The sequence below is a fragment of the Apodemus sylvaticus genome, chromosome 8 (genome assembly GCF_947179515.1).
Source record: "Apodemus sylvaticus chromosome 8, mApoSyl1.1, whole genome shotgun sequence".
NCBI classification, from domain to species: Eukaryota; Metazoa; Chordata; class Mammalia; order Rodentia; family Muridae; genus Apodemus; species Apodemus sylvaticus.
The window spans coordinates 62492196-62509811 of record NC_067479.1 but is presented as its reverse complement, the minus strand read 5'-3'; the positions used below and the strand labels follow the sequence as shown (position 1 = coordinate 62509811).

Here is a 17616-nt window from a genome sequence, read left to right as displayed (position 1 = left end):
GTTAATGAGGGTCCTGCTGGTTTTAGTTACTTGGTGCTTATTTACATGACTGTGTGAGAAGCTGTAACTTGGAAAAACTCCTTGACACTAGTCTGACCATACTAACATATGCAAAAATGACCTATGAAAAACCAAACATTCTATCAACACAGATGTGATAGTGCCTTCTAAAATGAATCTGCAAACTGAGTCCATAAACATGAGATAATGAGAAGACCCCAGATCAACAGTCTACGGCTGCTTTAAGAACATGAGACGCCTTAACAGTTATTTTGAGAGAGAAAAATCTAGTCAGCAAATTTCATTTCTCATTAATGACACTAATAAAAAGATTTAAGGGGCTAGGAAAGGAAGGGTCATTGAAAACACTGTCTTCAATACGGTTTCTGGCCACTTGCTAATTCATTTAAGCATTTTAGACCCATCTCCATTAGTAGAGAGAAGCAAGAGTTGGCAGACTTAGGTTATAACATGACCTCTGAAGAAAGCCCAGTAACGAAAAATGGTTTCTAGAGTTGACTTTCCCTTCCAGACATAGCAAACTATACAGTAGTAGTTCTGTGCTATTGTTAATCATTTCTTGTCAGCAATTACTTAGAGATGTGGACATATGAAAGTCAAAAGAAGTCAGGCAGTGGTGGTGCACGCCTGTAATCCCAACACTCTAGGAGGTAGAGGCAGGTGGATTTCTGAGTTTGAGGCCAGCCTGGTCTACAGAGTGAGTTCCAGGACAGCCAGGGCTATACAGAGAAACCCTGTCTTGAAAAAACCAAATCCAAAAAAACCAAAAAAAAAAAAAAAAAAAAAAAAAAAAGTCAAAAGAATATTTCAATACTTTGAAGAATCACACACCCATTCTGGCCATTATAGTCTTAAAATCCCATCCAATATACAACTGGCAAGAACAGAGAAATCAGGAAAAAAAATAAAGAAGACATTTCCACAATATCATTTGACTATGATAAAGAGTTTACTCTTTATTTGACTATGATAAAGCCTCCAAAGCACGCTAGGCAGTAGTGGTACTTGCGTTTGATCCCAGTGCTCAGGAGGCAGAAGCAGGCAAATCTGTTGAGTTTGAAGCTTGCCTTATCTACAGAGAGTTCTGAGACAGCCAGGGCTTCACAAAGAAATCCTGCCCCTTGGAAGTCAGCTATCAGATATCCTGAAGATCAGATATTTATATTATGATTCATAACAGAAGCAAAATTACAGTTAAGAAGTAGCAACAAAATAATTTTACAGTTGGGGGTCACCACAGCATGAGAAACTGTATTAAAGGGTTGCAGTATTAGGAAGGTTGAGAAACACTGCTCCAAAGGATTAAGACATCTACTGTGGCACCTCAACACCACCAAACACTACTGTACAAACAGCTGTGTAAAAACTACTGTGTTCAACAGAAGGCAGAGCTACCATGACATCATCACATGTTAACTAAATGCAAGGCCTCAGGGTTTCAGACACTTAGCAACTCCTATTAGAAGATGACAAGAGAAAACATGGCAGGAGAAGCCAAAAGAAAGACTATGACAGAAAGTTCTCTGACTAAACACCACTTTTACTTTCTTTGTGTGTGTGTGTGTGTGTGTGTGTCCAGTGCACATGGTCGGAGGACAACTTGGGTTTCAGGAACTGGACAGAGGTTGTCAGGCTTGGGGTCAGGTGTCTTGACCCACTGAGCCATCTCATTAGTTCAGTGCCTTTCGGTTTTCAAAGGGTGTGATTCTGAAGTTGAAAATGTTCCCAGCAGTGGAAGGTCTATGTGACACAGGTGCTGGCACCCAGTGCAGCACGTGCATGTGCTTGTTAGATGAGAATGGTAATTATTCTAAATTATTAAATCAGCTGCGTTTGGCAACTAACCAGAATCTAGTTTTGCTATTATGTTATCTTTTAAATATTACTCTAAAATAAGAATGAAGAAATGATCATTCAGCACCATGAAATCAAAATCTATTTGGATTTTCCTGCTGTTACCACATAGGTAAAAAACAGGCAAGTTTAAAAATATATATTAAGAAAAAGTATGTCTGAGATCTGTTATCTTTCTCCAGTAATAAATCACCCTCACATTAGAACACACAGAGTCCATTAGCTTTGAGAGTTGTCCATGCTGTGTAGCAGGTAGCAAGAGCCCATCAAGAGGACATCAAGCTCCAGTATATTTTCATAACAAAAACTGGCATGCATCTAAATGTTGTTTGTTTTGTTATATTGTTTGTTTATTTTTTTCAGGAAAGGTTTTCTCTGTGTAACCCTGGCTTTCTGGGAACTTATGATGTAGACCAGCTGGGCCTTGAACTCAGAGATCCACCTGCCTCTGCCTCCCAAGTACTGGGACTAAAGGTGCACACCACCAGCTTGGCTAAATTTAATATTTTTTTGAAAGTTACAAAACTCATGTAACAACAATAATCCATTAATACTTATTAACAAGAACATGGGATTCACACACAGCAGGGCTATTTTTCAGAAACAAATGGACAGAATCCATAAACACTGAAGTTTGTATATATAAACCACAGGAATGAGTATTTATCCAGCACAGACATACTCAAAAAGACATGACAAAAACTTCATAAATGAGCATTATGGGGCTGGAGAGATGGCTAAGTGGGTAAGAGCATCTGACTGCTCTTCCAAAGGTCCTGAGTTCAAATCCCAGCACCCACATAGTGGCTCACAACCATCCATAAAGAGATCTGATGCCCTCTTTTGGTGCTTCTGAAGACAGCTACAGTATCCTTACATATAATAAATAAATAAATCTTTATAATAAATACATAAATACATAAATAATAAATGAGCATTACCCAGAGAATTCCTTGGTTCCAAAGCCTAAATGGCCATCAAATGCAGAATGCATATATTATGGTATCTGCAGACAGCCATAGCAACAGGAAGAGACTAAACTAGTAGCATACATACCTCACAGAGGTGATGCTGCTTCTCAAAAGCCAAACACACACAAAAGCTATATGCCATACTGTATATAGGGATGCAAATCAGCATACTGGCGCCCATGCAGGAAAGAAAAGGTCGAGGATGAAGGTTTATGTGGTAACCAGAGATGTTCTTTACTGATATAGAAGGTGGTAATATCGCTATCTATACTTTATAAGTCACTAGGTTGTTACCTACTATACATATTTAAAATTAAAAAAGATCCCCACAAATTTTTAAAGCTCAAAGACTATATATATATATATATACATATATATATATAAAAGATGCCCTTGATATAGAAAGTATTCACTTTTATGAATATATAATTTTATATGCCCTGTATTACATTTATATCTATCTATATATATATCAAAAGCTTACAGATACATACTATAAATCTAAAATTTAAAAATTTCCCTGCATTTCTACCACTAAAACTTTCTCAATCTTTCTATAAATGTTTTAATATTTGGTTTTTGACACTGAATATTTTAGTTTCTGTTCATTCTTTTAGAAAAAGTGCAATTGCCAGGCAGTGGTGGCACACGCCTGTAATCCCAGCACTCTGGGAGGCAGAGGCAGGCAGATTTCTGAGTTCGAGGCCAGCTTGGTGTACAGAGTGAGTTCCAGGACAGCTGGGGCTATACAGAGAAACCCTGTCTCAAAAAAACCAAAATCCAGAAAAAGTGCAATTAAAGTAAATGAAGACTTATAAAAAGAAGTCCACTTCTGCCTTTTGTTTACAATTTTACTCTGAGGTAAGCATGTGACTGACTTAAAGATATGTCATTACACCTTTCTCTCTGTGTAATTGTGAATGTAATAAAACAGAGGGAGGAGCAAGTGATACAGGCTGTCTTCCTGACTCACCTTGGATTTGGACAATAAATGCAGAAAACGAACCAGTTAAGCAAGCCATTTTCCAGAAGAGGCATTGCAAAAAAGACAGCAAAATAAACAGCAAATGTCACACTCGGAAATGATTTTTCTCTAGGGTCCTTGACCCACAATCCTGGCTGCTCTGGAAGCTCTGTGGGACTTGACATTCAGGTACCAGCAGCTTCTCTGCACTGTCTGTCAGCTCTGCTACTTCCCTAGGGAGAAAATTCCAGACAGTCCCTTCCCTGCTCTGGAAGGAAATCTTTTTTTTTGGGGGGGGGGGCATTTCAGCTCTTCACAAACCTCTTCTTTTCTATCTCTTGTAGGGCTGAAGCAAAGACACACTTACATATAATTTACATATACCGACTAAAACTAAGTCCTGCTTAATTTCTTTCCAGTGTGAAAGTCGGCCCCTTGTATGCAAGGGGGTTGGACAGTCTTTAGCCCCATCCAATCATGATGCCTGTGACCGGCAGCTTTACTGGCTCCTCTCAGGCGCTTACACACCACGCTTCCTCCACTAGAGGGCTCTTAACTAGGACCCAGCCTTCCAAATCTCAATACTGGACTCTGGATCCCTCTCCATGTTTTGTTTCCTGCCACAACTTACTGGCTCTTCACAGGTCATCATCCTTGGAATGAGGGACCCAGCTCCTCCAGAGCATCCTTTTGGCTCCAGGTGCTGTGCTAGCTTTCTATTCATTAGTGGCCACTGGGATTCCATATTTAAGCCTCTTTCTTTGATCATCGTAATTATCAACAATGATTTAAAATGTCATGTAAATGCAAGAGACTCTCAGGGCACAGCCTGTTCTTGGAAACCACTGGCTAGGCAGCTTTAATGAGAATTTCTCGTAGGCCAACACAGTAAGCCTAACTGTAATCCATTATCCTCATCCCTCACCTGCTTATCTTCCTAGAGGAGCTAGCTCAGCTTAACCTTTAACAAAAAAAAAAAAAAAAAAAAAAAAAAAAAAAAAAAAAAAAGCTTTCATTTTTACCAAATCTTTCTTCTAGTTACCATTCCTCTCTGGAATCTTAGCCTCTTTTACCTGAGCAACTATAACAACTCTGATGACATGAGCAGGCCATCTCAGAACCACAAATATAAAATCCTTATGAATGTTCCTCTTAAATTAGACCATTGCACGCCCTTCAGCAATTTTCTACCTCAATCAGAGATATGTTTAGATATGTTTTGTTATATTAGAGCCAGAGTCTCACTAGATAGCCCTGGCTGGCCTGGAAGTCACTATGTATCTCCCACATGTAGGCTTCCTATCTTAGTGCTTTTGAGTACCACATTATAAGTGTGTCACCACAAAGCTAATGACTCAATTTTTAAGCTAAAATACAATCATTCTCTATAAAAATTCAAGTATGTCAAAGACACATAGGAAAATACTTCTCTTCCCCCACATTCTTATTTATTACCTTAGAATCATTCTTGTTTGCTTGGTACGGTTGCATTAAGACCTTCCCAACACATTTAACACATAAACTTTTTTTTTTTTTTTAACACATAAACTTTTAAAGAGCACACATTTAGGTTTCAACACATTTAGGTTTCAACAGATAGTAAAGGACTGACTTTTCCTGCCCTTGCACACTGTACATCTAATTCCTCACTTAGCCCCGGGGATAGCAATTTCATGAGACTTCTAGCTAAGTCTGTAAAGACACTTCTTTCTGCCGTTGTATTGTGTTTGTTATCTTGTGTTGTTCGCTTTTTGATGAATTGCAGACAGTGTCTCACTCTGCAGCCTGAGTTGGTTTTGAACTCTTGGTACTCTTTCTCCCTCAGCCTCCTGAGTGCTGGATCCTGAGTCAGCATGATCAGCTTCACAGTGACTTTTTATTGACTCTTCTTTTTAAAGACTTTTAAAATTTCTATTGTGTGTATGATGTACGCCCTCATGTGTGTGTGCTGTCCGTAGAGGCTGGAAGCTGATTCTGCATTTCTTACGTATACTGTCTGGAATACTAGAGGCTTATGCTTCAAGATGCTAATAAATTTTGGGATAGAATTCTGTAGTAACAGATGACTAAGCCACACATATTGGCTGGGGCCCTCTGTCTTTACTGTAATCTTCACATTAACTTCTGATCTTTTTTTTGTTTGTTTGTTTGTTTGTTTTTGACTTGGTTTTTTTGAGACAGGGTTTCTCTGTGTAGCCCTGGCTGTCCTGGAGCTCACTCCGTAGACCAGGGTGGCCTCGAACTTAGAAATCCGCCTGCCTCTGCCTCCCAGAGTGCTGGGATTACAGGCGTGCGCCACCATTGCCCGGCCTAACTTCTGATCTTTAGTCAGCACTTTCATTCTGCCCTGACCCAGAGTTTCCCCCATAACTTACTCAAGGCTTGGTTTAAGTGGATTCAGGATTTTCTCATCGCCCAGTTTTCTGACCAAGAAGCCCTGTATGTTAGTTGTAAACGGAGGTATATTCCTCAAAGGGCAAACTCCTATGTATACAATGAGTTTTGAAAAATGTGTATGTGTATGATCATGGTATGATTCAAAATATAGCCCTCTTCCTGCCCCTTCTTGGTCTGATTTCAGTCAATACATACATTTCACATTTTCAGCTTAACTCTTATTGGCACTATCTGGGCATGGAATTCCTACTAGTACTGTGATTGGGGCTGTATTAGCCAGGCCTTATCCACTTGAGGGTCTGTATCCCAGTTTCATATTTGGAAGACAATGTTACAGAGATAAATTGAGGTCCCTGTTCCTTCAGGATCTGTTCAGCTATAGTAAAGTGAGTAGAAAGGGTATAGTAAGAATCTCTGCCAATGGCATGCCTCTGTGAAAGGAAAGAAAGCAAAACAACTTCTACAAAGGCACTGACAAACATGCTCAAAGTCACGCTTTTCAAGGCTGTGCAAACTATCAAGGGCTCAACATGCAGAACCTACATGGCAGCTCACAATCATCTGGAACTCCAGTTCCAGGAATCCAACAGCAGGCCTCATGAGGGTACATATTATCATCAACAGCATCATCACCATCATCACCACTACCACATCCCCATACACACACACTAAAAGTAAATATATTTTTAACAAAAGAGTCAATAAAAAGTGACCCTGGTCATGGTGACTCAGGCCCTAATTCTCAGGAGACTGAGGGAGAAAGAGTACCAAGAGTTCAAAGCCAGCTCAGGCTTCAGAGTGAGACACTGCCTGCAATCCATCAAAATCCAAACAACACAACAAAACAAACACAACACAACCACAGAAAGAAATGTCCTTATAGACACTGGGATAGTAGACTTCATCGACATAGATAGGAACAGTCAAAAGACCCACAAGAACCTAAAGAAGGAAATGCCTATAAAGATACAAGAAGCATACAAAACACAAAATAAATTGGACTTGAAAAGAAAGTCCCCTCGACATATAATAATCAAAACACTAAACATACTGAACAAAGAAAAAAATACTAAAAGCTGAAAGGAAAAAGGAACAAGTAACATATAAAAGCAGGCCTATTAGAATTACAACCAACCTCTCAATAAAGACTCCAAAAGCCAGCAGGACCTGGACAGATGTCCTGCAGACTCTAAGAGACCACAGATGCAGCCGAGATCTAGCAAAACTTTTTACTACCATAGATGAAGACAACAATATATTCCATAAAAAATCAAATTTAAACAATATCTATTTATAAAGTCGACTCTACAAAATGTATTAGAAGAAAAACTCTAACCTACGGAGGTTAACTATACTCATGAAAACACAGGAAATAATCTCACATAAGCAATATCAACACACACACACACACACACACACACACACGCACTCACGCTCATGTGTTTGTATGTGTGTGTGTGTGTGTGTGTGTGTGTGTGTGTATGCCAACACCAACAAAAATAATAGAAGTTAACAATTACTGGACATTTATATCTTTCAATATCAATGGATTCAATTCCCTGATTAAAAAAAAACACACAGAATAGTAAAACGGATGAGAAAAAGAGGCTATCCTTCTGTTGCATACAAGAAATACACCTTAACATCAATGATGACATTACCTCAGAGTAAAGGGTTGGAAAAAGACTTTCTAAGCAAATGGACCTACAAGGCAAGCTAGTATTGCTATTCTAGTATTTAACAGAATAGAGACTTCAAACCAAAATTAGTCAAAAGAGACAGGGAAGGATACTTCATACTTATCAAAGGAAAAATCCACTAAGAATGTTTCAGTTCTTAACATCTACACCCCAAGTGTAAGGACATCCTCAAATGTAAAAGAAACATTACTAAACCTTAAATCATACATTGACCCTTACAAAGGGATAGTGGAAGACTTCAATACTCCACTCTCATCAATGGATAGGCCATCTTGACAAAAGATAAATAGAGACACACTGGAGCTAACAGACATTATAAACCAAATGAACCTAACAGATATCTACAGAACATTTCACCCAAATACAAATTAATATAAATGTATCTCCATACCTCACAGAACATTCTCCAAAAGTGACCATATATTGGGCCACAAAGCAAGCCTCAACAATACAGAAAAACTGAAATACTCCCCACTCCTCACCCCCGCACATATTAGACTATACCATGGATTAAAGCTAGATTTCAACAACAACAACAACAACAACAACAACAACAGAAAGCTTACAAACTCATGGAAACTTTACATGAGAGAAGTTCATTTCTCTTATCCCTTTTATCTCCTCCCAGAAATTAGGCCACAGCCGCTTGCTAAGTAATGTACTCACTCTCAGCTAATCCAACAGACTGAGACCCTTGAAGGGTGGAAGCTACATCCTCTGGTTAGCACCTCAAAGTGAAACAGCAGGAGGCTAGAGAAAGCAAACTGCAGGAATTTCAGGCTTTAAGTTGAAGTGTCAGGGAGAAAAGGAGAGGGGGGCTTATCTCTGCCCTTTGTTCTCAGTATTTTTAGGACTCTCAGAGCAGGTGTTCACAGGGTAAAAAGCTCACTGTGAGTCTGCACATAAATTCATTCATAAACTGAGTATGAGGTTATAACAGAGAATGCCTACTTGCATATACTAGGAGCAATTATCTTAACTTTCACCATTTGTTACTAGCTTGTAGGGTCATGGAAATTTTAAGACTGTAAGCTGTCTTTGAAGTTTTGTTTAAATAAACCCAGTCAACATCTTATCTCCTGTTTTTTGCACCTGGGGCTCTGTGGGTGTATATCTTCTTTATGACCTCCAGTTAATGGTTTCTGTAACCCCTTGGAATGTGCCCTAAGTTTTAGAAGTGTGCTGTTATCTCAGAAGCAATTAAGTAGTCCTGTTATAAAAGGGACTGAATTTCTCTATCTGGTTGCCATTCTGAACAATGGTGATCCTTGCATGCTAGATGTTTCTGCAGAATAAACACTCTTTGTCTCTGCATACTATCTGAGTCTGGGATCTTCCTTCAATAATTTTTGGACCCTAACAAATCAAAACTGAGTCAAGACAGAAATAAAAAAAATTAAAAGACTTTTTAGAATTCAATGAAAATGAATACACAACATACCTAAACTTACGGGACACAATGAAAGCGGTGCTATGAGGAAAGTTCATAGCACAAAGTGCCTTCATAAAGAAATTAGAGAAATCTCATACTAACAATCTACAGCACACCCGACAGCTCTACAACAAAAAAACAAACAGAAGAGCTAGTATAGGCAGCAGAAAATGATCAAACCGAGGCCTTGAAATCAATACAAAAGAAACAGAATAATACAAAGAGTCAATAAGTTGGTTTTTTGTTTTTGTTTTTGTTTTGTGAAAATCAACAAGATAGACAAACTGTTCAGTATCCAAACTAACTAAAAGACATGAAGAGACTATCCAAATCAACAAAATCAGAAACAAAAAGTGGAACATTATCAACAAACACCAAGGAAATCCAAGGAATCTACAAGGTCACACTTTACAAACCTAAATTTTATAAAATTGAAAAAAAATCTAAAAGAAATGGATAATTCTCTTGACAGATACCACTTGTCAAAGTTAAGTTAAGGTCATATGAACAATGTAAAAGACCTATAACCCCTAAGGAAATAGAAGCAGTAATTAGAAGTCTTCCAATAAAAAAAAAAAGCCTAGTACAGGACGGTTTTAGATCAGAATTCTACAGACTTTCAAAATGGGGACAATACTCCTTAAATTATTTCACAAAAGAAATGGAAGGAACAATGCTAAATTCATTTTATGAGGTCATAGTGACCCTGATACCCAAATCACATTAAGATTCAACTAAGAAAGAGAATTACAGACCAATTTCCCTTATGAACATAGATGCAAGCAACAACCACAAAACAAAAAACAAAACCCAAAAAAACAACAAAAAACCTCAATAAAATACTCTTAAACTGAATCTTAGAACATATCAAAAAAGATTATCTACCAATTAGACTTCATTCCAGAGAATCAGAGATAATTTAACATAAGAAAAATCAGTCATTGTAATTTACTATATAAACAAACTGAAAGAAAAAAAAACCACATGACCACCTCACTAGATGTTAAAAAACAAAACAAAACAAAACAAAACAAAACAAAAAAATAAACCAAACCTTTGACAAAATCCAATATCCCTTCAGGATAAAAGTCTTGGAGAGATAAGGGATACCAGGTGCATATCTAAATATAATAAAGGGAATTACAGCAAGCCCATAGACAATTTCAAATGAAATGTAGAGAAACTAAAAGCAATTCAACTAATATAGGGACAAGACAAGTCAATCTACTCTCTCCATATCTATTCAATATAGTACTTGAAGTTCTAGCAAGAGCAATAAAACAATCAAAGGGGATATACAAATCAAAGGAATACAAATCAGAAAGGAAGAAATCAAAGTATTATTTGCAGATGATATGATAGTATGCAATAAAAGCCCCAAAAAATTCTACCTGGGAACTCCTACAGCTGATAAACACCTTCATTGAAGTGATACAAGATTAAATAAACAAGCAAACAAATAAGTAGCCTTCATATACAAATGGACAGAAAAAGAAATCAAGGAAATAACACCCTTCACAATAGCTACAAGTAATATAAAATACCTTAGGGGTAACCCCTAACCAATGAAGTGAAAAACTTGTATGATAAAAAACTTCAAGCGTTTAAAGAGAGAAATTAAGGAAGATATCAGAAGATAGAAAAATCTCCCATGCTCATAGATCAGTAGAATTAATTATCATAAAAATGGCCATCCTACCAAAAGCAATACAGATTAAACACAATCCCCATCAAAATTACAACACACTGCTTTACAGACTTTAAAAAAGGACAATTCTCATTTTCATATGGAAAAACAGAAAGCCAAGGATTAAAACAATCCTGAACAATAAAAGAACTTCTGGTTATACCACCATCCCTGATTTCAAGCTGTTATTACAGAGGAACAGTAATAGAAATCGAATGGTACTGGCACAAAAACAGACACATTGATCAATGGAATCAAATAGAAGACCAAGACATAAACCCACATACCTATGAACATCTGATTTTTGATAAAGGAGCCAGAGACACAAAATGGAATATAGACAACAACAACAACAGTACTGGTATAACTGGATGTTGACTGTAGAAGAATGCAAATAGAACCATATTTACTACTCTACTCAAAATTCAAATCCAAGTGGATCAAAGACCTCAATATAATACCAGATACAATGAGCCTGATACAAGAAAAAAGTGGGTAATAATAGCTTTGAACACACTGGCACAGAAGACCACTTCTTAAACAGAACACCAATAACACAAGCATGAAGATCAACAATTAATAAATGGAACCTCATGAAACCGAAAAGCTTCTGTAAGACAAAGCATACCATCAATAGGACAAAATGGCAGCGTACAGAAAGTAAAAAATGTTTCACCAACTCCACATCTGATAGATGGCTAATATCCAAAATTATAAATAAGTCAGCTGGCAGTGGTGGTACACATCTTTAATCCTAGCCCTTTGGAGGTATAAATAGGAGGATCTCTGAGTTTGAAGTCAGCCTGGCTTGCTACAGAGTGAGTTCTAGGACAGTCAGAGAAACCCTGTCTGAAGAACAAAAAACAAAACAAAACAACAACAACAACAAAAAACTAACAAAAAGAACTCTGGAAACTAGCTATCAACAAACCAACAAACCAAGCAATCAAATAAAAAAAAGGGGGGGGGGGCTACAGATCTTATCAAAGAATTCTTTTTTTTTTAAAGATTTATTTATGTATTATATGTAAGTACACTGTAGCTGTTTTCAGACACCAGAAGAGGGCGTCAGATCTCTTTAGGGATGGTTGTGAGCCACCATGTGGGTGCTGGGATCCGAACTTATGACCTTTGGAAGAGCAGTCGGTGCTCTTACCTGCTGAGCCATCTCTCCAGCCCTAAAGAATTCTTTTTTTTTAAATTATTTTTTATCTGCTATATTCTTTATTTACATTTCAAATGATTTCCCCTTTCCAGGATCCCCCCCTCCCGAAAGTCCCATAAGCCCTCTTCTCTCCCCCTGTTCTCCAATCAACCCCTTCCTGCTTCCCTGTCCTGGTATTCCCCTACACTACTGCACTGAGCCTTTCTAGGACCAGGGGCCTCTCTTTCCTTCTTCTTGGGCATCATCTGATATGTGAATTGTTTCTTGGGTATACCAAGCTTCTGGGCTAATATCCGTTTATCAGTGAGTGCATACCATGTGTTATCAAAGAATTCTTAATAAAGGAATTACAAATGGCTGAAACTGCTTAAAAGAAATGTTCAACATCCTTAGCCATCAGGAAAATGCAAATCAAAACTACTTTAAGACTCCATCTTACACTTGTTAGAATGACTAGGATCAATAACACCGGTGACAGCTCATGCTGTCGAGGATGCGCAGTAAGGGGAGCACTCTTCCATTGCTGGTGAAGTGCAAATTTGTGAAGCCACAATGGAAATCAGTGATTCCCAGTTCCTCAAGAAAATGGGACTCAATCTATTACAAGATCCAGCCACGCCACTTTGGGGCATTTACCCAAAAGATGCTCCATCATACCAAGGACACTTGCTCAACTATGTTCACAGTGGTTTATTCGTAACAGCCAGAAATTGGCAACAGTGCAGATGTCCCTAAACTGAAGAATGAATAAAGAAAATTTAAAAATATTTCTCATCAGTTAAAAAAAAAAGACAACATGAAATTTACAGGGAAATAGATGGAACTAGAAGAAATCATCATGAATGAGGTAACTCAGATCCAGAAAGACAAACATGGTGTGTTCTTACTTATAAGTGGATATTAACTGGTAAGTAATTGATAATCATGCTACAATCTACAGACCCGGAGAGGCTAAGTAACAGGGAAGGCTCGAGGGGGGAAACATGGATCCCTCCTAGGAAGAGGAAATACAACAGATTTTGCAGGTGGACTGGAGAGTCAAGTCAGAATTGGAATAGGAGGGATTACGTGTAAGGGTAGAGGAAGAGAGCACTGGGAGGGAACTGAAAGGAAGGCATTTGTGGGGTGGAACCTAGTTCAACTGAAACCCTCTGCAATCTACAAGGGGGGGCCTGACAAGGACTCTTACTAATGGAGGATACAGAGCCTGAGTGGTGGGACTAGGGTGCCAACCTAGCCACAAAATCTTTGACCTACAATCTGTCCTGCCTATAACATGTGTCTGGCAGTGATGGAACAGAACATGTAGGAGTGTTCAACCAATAACTGGTCTAATTTGAGGCCCATGCCACAAGAGGGAGCCCAAGCCTGACATTGCCTGGATAACCCAGAGACCTAGAGTAGAACCAAATGCAATGGGGGTGTGGGGGTGTGTATGAAATGATCCGTAATGATGTTCTGCTATTCTCACAGACTGGTGCCTAGTCCAGTCATCATCAGCTAAAGGTTTGTCCACAGAGATATTAAGCGATACAGAGATCCACAGCTAGATATTAGGTGAAGAGATAGCCCAGGTTGTAGGTCTCCATTGGGTCCCTCCTCTTAGAGTTAAGGGAAGTCTATAGAAGAATGAGCAGAGAAATTGTGAGAGCCAGAGGGATCAAGAGCACAGGGAGAGGATAACCCCACAGAATGAACTAAGCAGGCCTCATAGAGACAACTGCCAACTGTGGAACCTGCATGGGTCTACGTTAAATCTTCACCATCTGTCATGGTTATCTTGGTGTTTAGAGGGGGGACTCCTGACAATGAGAATGGGGGATGTCTCTGTCTATTTTGCCTGATCTTAGAACCCTTTTTCTCCTACTGGGTTGCCTTGTCCACCTAGGTTTGTGCCTGGTCTTGTTATATCTTGTTGTGCTGTGTTCAGTTGATGTCCCTCAGAGGCTTGCTCTTTTCTAGGGAGAGATGGATATGGGGGTGGATTCAGGGGAAAGGGAAGATCTAGGGGAATGGGAGGAATGATAGGAGGGGAAGCTAAAGTCGAGAGGTATTATATGAGAGAAGGAAAAAAGGTATATATTCAACTATATGTAGTTTATAAGAAATATATTCAAAGACAAATATGTTGAAAGTAAAACTGGAAATGGCAGATCATGCAGACAGCAGCCACCACCAGACAAAATAAAAACTTGATACTACAAAAAGCCTGGGCTACATATACATAGCGAGACTCTTGAGCACAAACACACAGTCAGTGCATAAGGAAGACATAATTAAAAACATAAACACATCTAACAGAACAGAATCCATGCAACAAAAACCTGATGAGAACTGAAGGGAGAAACAAGTAAGGCTAATACCCCACTTGTAGGTACCACACTTTCCAGAAATAAAAGAGAGAGCAATGAGGAAACTGCACACACACAGGAACCAAAGCCTAGCAAGCATTCTACCCAGCACATACAGAAAGCATGTCTTCTCAAATGTTTACTAAGGTGACATTTACTTCACTGTAGAGAATGACACATCTCTCAGTCCCCAAACTACAGGGAAGTATACATGGAGCAGTCTCCAGAAAGGTGACACTATTTCCGGAAGGAATAAACAGGTGATTTCTCCAGGGCAATAGGATCAGTGGCATTTGGAAGCAGCAGTGGAGCACATGCCTAAAATGTAGACACTCCTGAGTCCGGAGAAAAAGAAAACAGAAGGGAAAACCCAACAACGCACAGAAATTAAACAATGAGCCAAGGAAGAAATTATAAAATAATTTTGAAATGTTAGAAAGAAAAACATATCATAAACTTTCACAATGAAGAGACCAAGGCAGTGCTTTGACGGAAGCTTACAGGTGCACGTACCCCTTCAGCTAGATACACTAACCAAATGAAAAAGAACTCATTATTAAAGCACTAGTGAGGCTGCGGCTCATCTCTGCAGACAAAAAGGGTCATGAGGAAATTCTGTCAACAGTGGTATGTCAACCAAATCTGTATCAAAGGTGAAGTGAACAAAATTCTAGAGGAAAAACTAAATTACCAACTATTCCCATATACTCAACCCATGAAAGCAGTGCTGCCCACAATCAAACCAGATGAAGGTACCAAGAACAGAGAGGACCATGGCTTGATATCCCATATGATTGCATGTGTAAAAATCCTCAAGAAAATACCAGAAAACTGAATCCAACCACACAGTAAAATAATTATACCACAACTAAGTGGGATTTAAGTTGGGAGAATAGAATTCACTCAATAAATGAAAGTCAACTAAAGTAACATTCTGTACTAGTCTCTAACAATATATAAAAAAAAATCAGCCGGGCAGTGGTGGCACACGCCTTTAATCCCAGAACTTGGGAGGCAGAGGCAGGTGAATTTCTGAGTTCAAGGCCAGCCTGGTCTACAGAGTGAGTTCCAGGACAGCCAGGGCTATATAGAGAAACCCTGTCTCAAAAATAAAAAAATAAATAAATAAATAAAAATAAAAAAAAAAATCAGCAACAGAGCATCTGACCAAGCCAGTATTGACTACCCAAAACCCCACAAATCTTATTGTGATTGTCTTAGTTAGGGTTTTACTGCTGTGAACAAATACCATGACCAAGGCAAGAATCATAAAGGACAACATTTAATTGGGGCTGGCTTATAGGTTCAGAGGTTCAGTCCATTATCATCAAGGTGGGAACATGGCAGCATCCAGGCAGGCATGGTGCAGCAGGAGCTGAGAGTTCTACATCTTCATCTGAAGGCTGCTAGCAGAATACTGGCTTCCAAGCAGCTAGGATAAGGGTCTTAAAGCCCAGACACACTCCAATATGGCCTTCTAATAGTGCCACTCCCTGGGCCCAGCATATGCAAACAATCACAGTGATTCTGATACCAGGCAGTAGATAAACAAGTTGTGATTTAGACTGACTATTGCTAGGGCATACTCTTTTTAAACTTGTAATGGTGTGTATATTTTAAAAATTGGGTCTGGGCTTCATTTTCTAAAACACAGAACTCATGTATATCATATAAATTAAAAAAGAAAAAGAATTAAGTCATTTTGTATCCATACCCTCCAGCTAACTCTCTTATTCACTCCGCCTAAAACAGGGTTGCCTTATTCGTTTCTGGACTGACAGTAACACATAATGCAAATGAGTCATAATTTACCCAACAGCTTCCATCTGATAAACACAGGTTATTCACAGCTTCATGCTACCATATCACATACAATAAACATTATTATACCATCATCCTTCAAGATATAAGAAAGTATTTCTCTAGGATAAACTCCTGAAAGATAAATTACATGGTTAAAACTAGAGGACTTAAAAGAAAAAAAAATGCTACTAATACAAGAGTTGTATTTTAAAGAATAAAGTAAATCAATATAGACTGGAACTGTCATAGCTCTGTAGTACAGCACTTGTCTAGCATGCATTACGGACCGGAAAATTTTCTCCCGTGTGTGTGTGTGTGTGTGTGTGTGTGTGTGTGTGTGTGTGTGTGTGTTTGTGTGTGTGTGTGTGCAGAAACCTTATCTTGTGTGATACATGGACATTATAGTCAATTTATAAAATAAGTGTTTAGTTAACATTTACTGTACTGAAAAGGTAGGCAAAATCATCAAAGTAGTAAATATTAATAGCTGGTTGAAATTAGGCCATCTAAAAGATGGTATATCACAGTTTTTGCTTAATAAATGTGATAATATTCTTTACATACAAATACAGAATAATTTCCAAGTTAAAAGCAAAGACAGTTGGGCAGCGGTGGCCCACACCTTTAATCCCAGCACTTGGGAGGCAGAGGCAGGCAGATTTCTGAGTTTGAGGCCAGCCTGGTCTACAGAGTGAGTTCCAGGACAGCCATGACTACAGAGAGAAACCTTGTCTCGAAAAAAAATCAAACCAAACCAAACCAACAAACCAAAAAAACCAAAAAAGCAAAGACCGCTAAAAGTGTGTGTGTGTGTGTGTGTGTGTGTGTGTGTATGGCATGTCACCAATTGGCACAAAAAGAGAAAAGATTTACACATATACTTATTTGCTTATAAATGTATAAAATATATCTAAGAAACTAGTATTTATCTGTTCTAGGAAAGACAATAGAAAAAAAATGACAGAACGAAAAGAGCTTTAATACCATACCCTCTTCTGAAATCCATACCTCAGGAATATAATTCTCTAATATAGAAAATTAACGTAATGTAGGAGGGAGAGCACATTCCTAGAGCCTTTGCATAGGAGCTCAAATCTAGCCCTGGTAATAGTGAAGCCCACATCAAAAAGGGGGTTGGGTGGGTGAAATGGAAACCTAAGGGCTCTTTGGAGAGTCAATTGTATCAGATGGTGTTTTGCTGGGAGGAATAAGAGTGTTTTCCTGAAGTAGACACAGGTGAAAGAGTAAGGCAGACTCGTGAAGGAACATTT

At 38.5% G+C, this 17616-nt stretch overlaps 1 protein-coding gene across 15 annotated transcripts in view; it reads right to left on the bottom strand.

Moving 5' to 3' along the window:
- The window catches only part of Hmbox1 (homeobox containing 1), a 133465-nt gene that overhangs the window by 47440 nt on the left and 68409 nt on the right, over positions 1-17616 (bottom strand). The gene's annotated exons all lie outside the window — the stretch shown is intronic.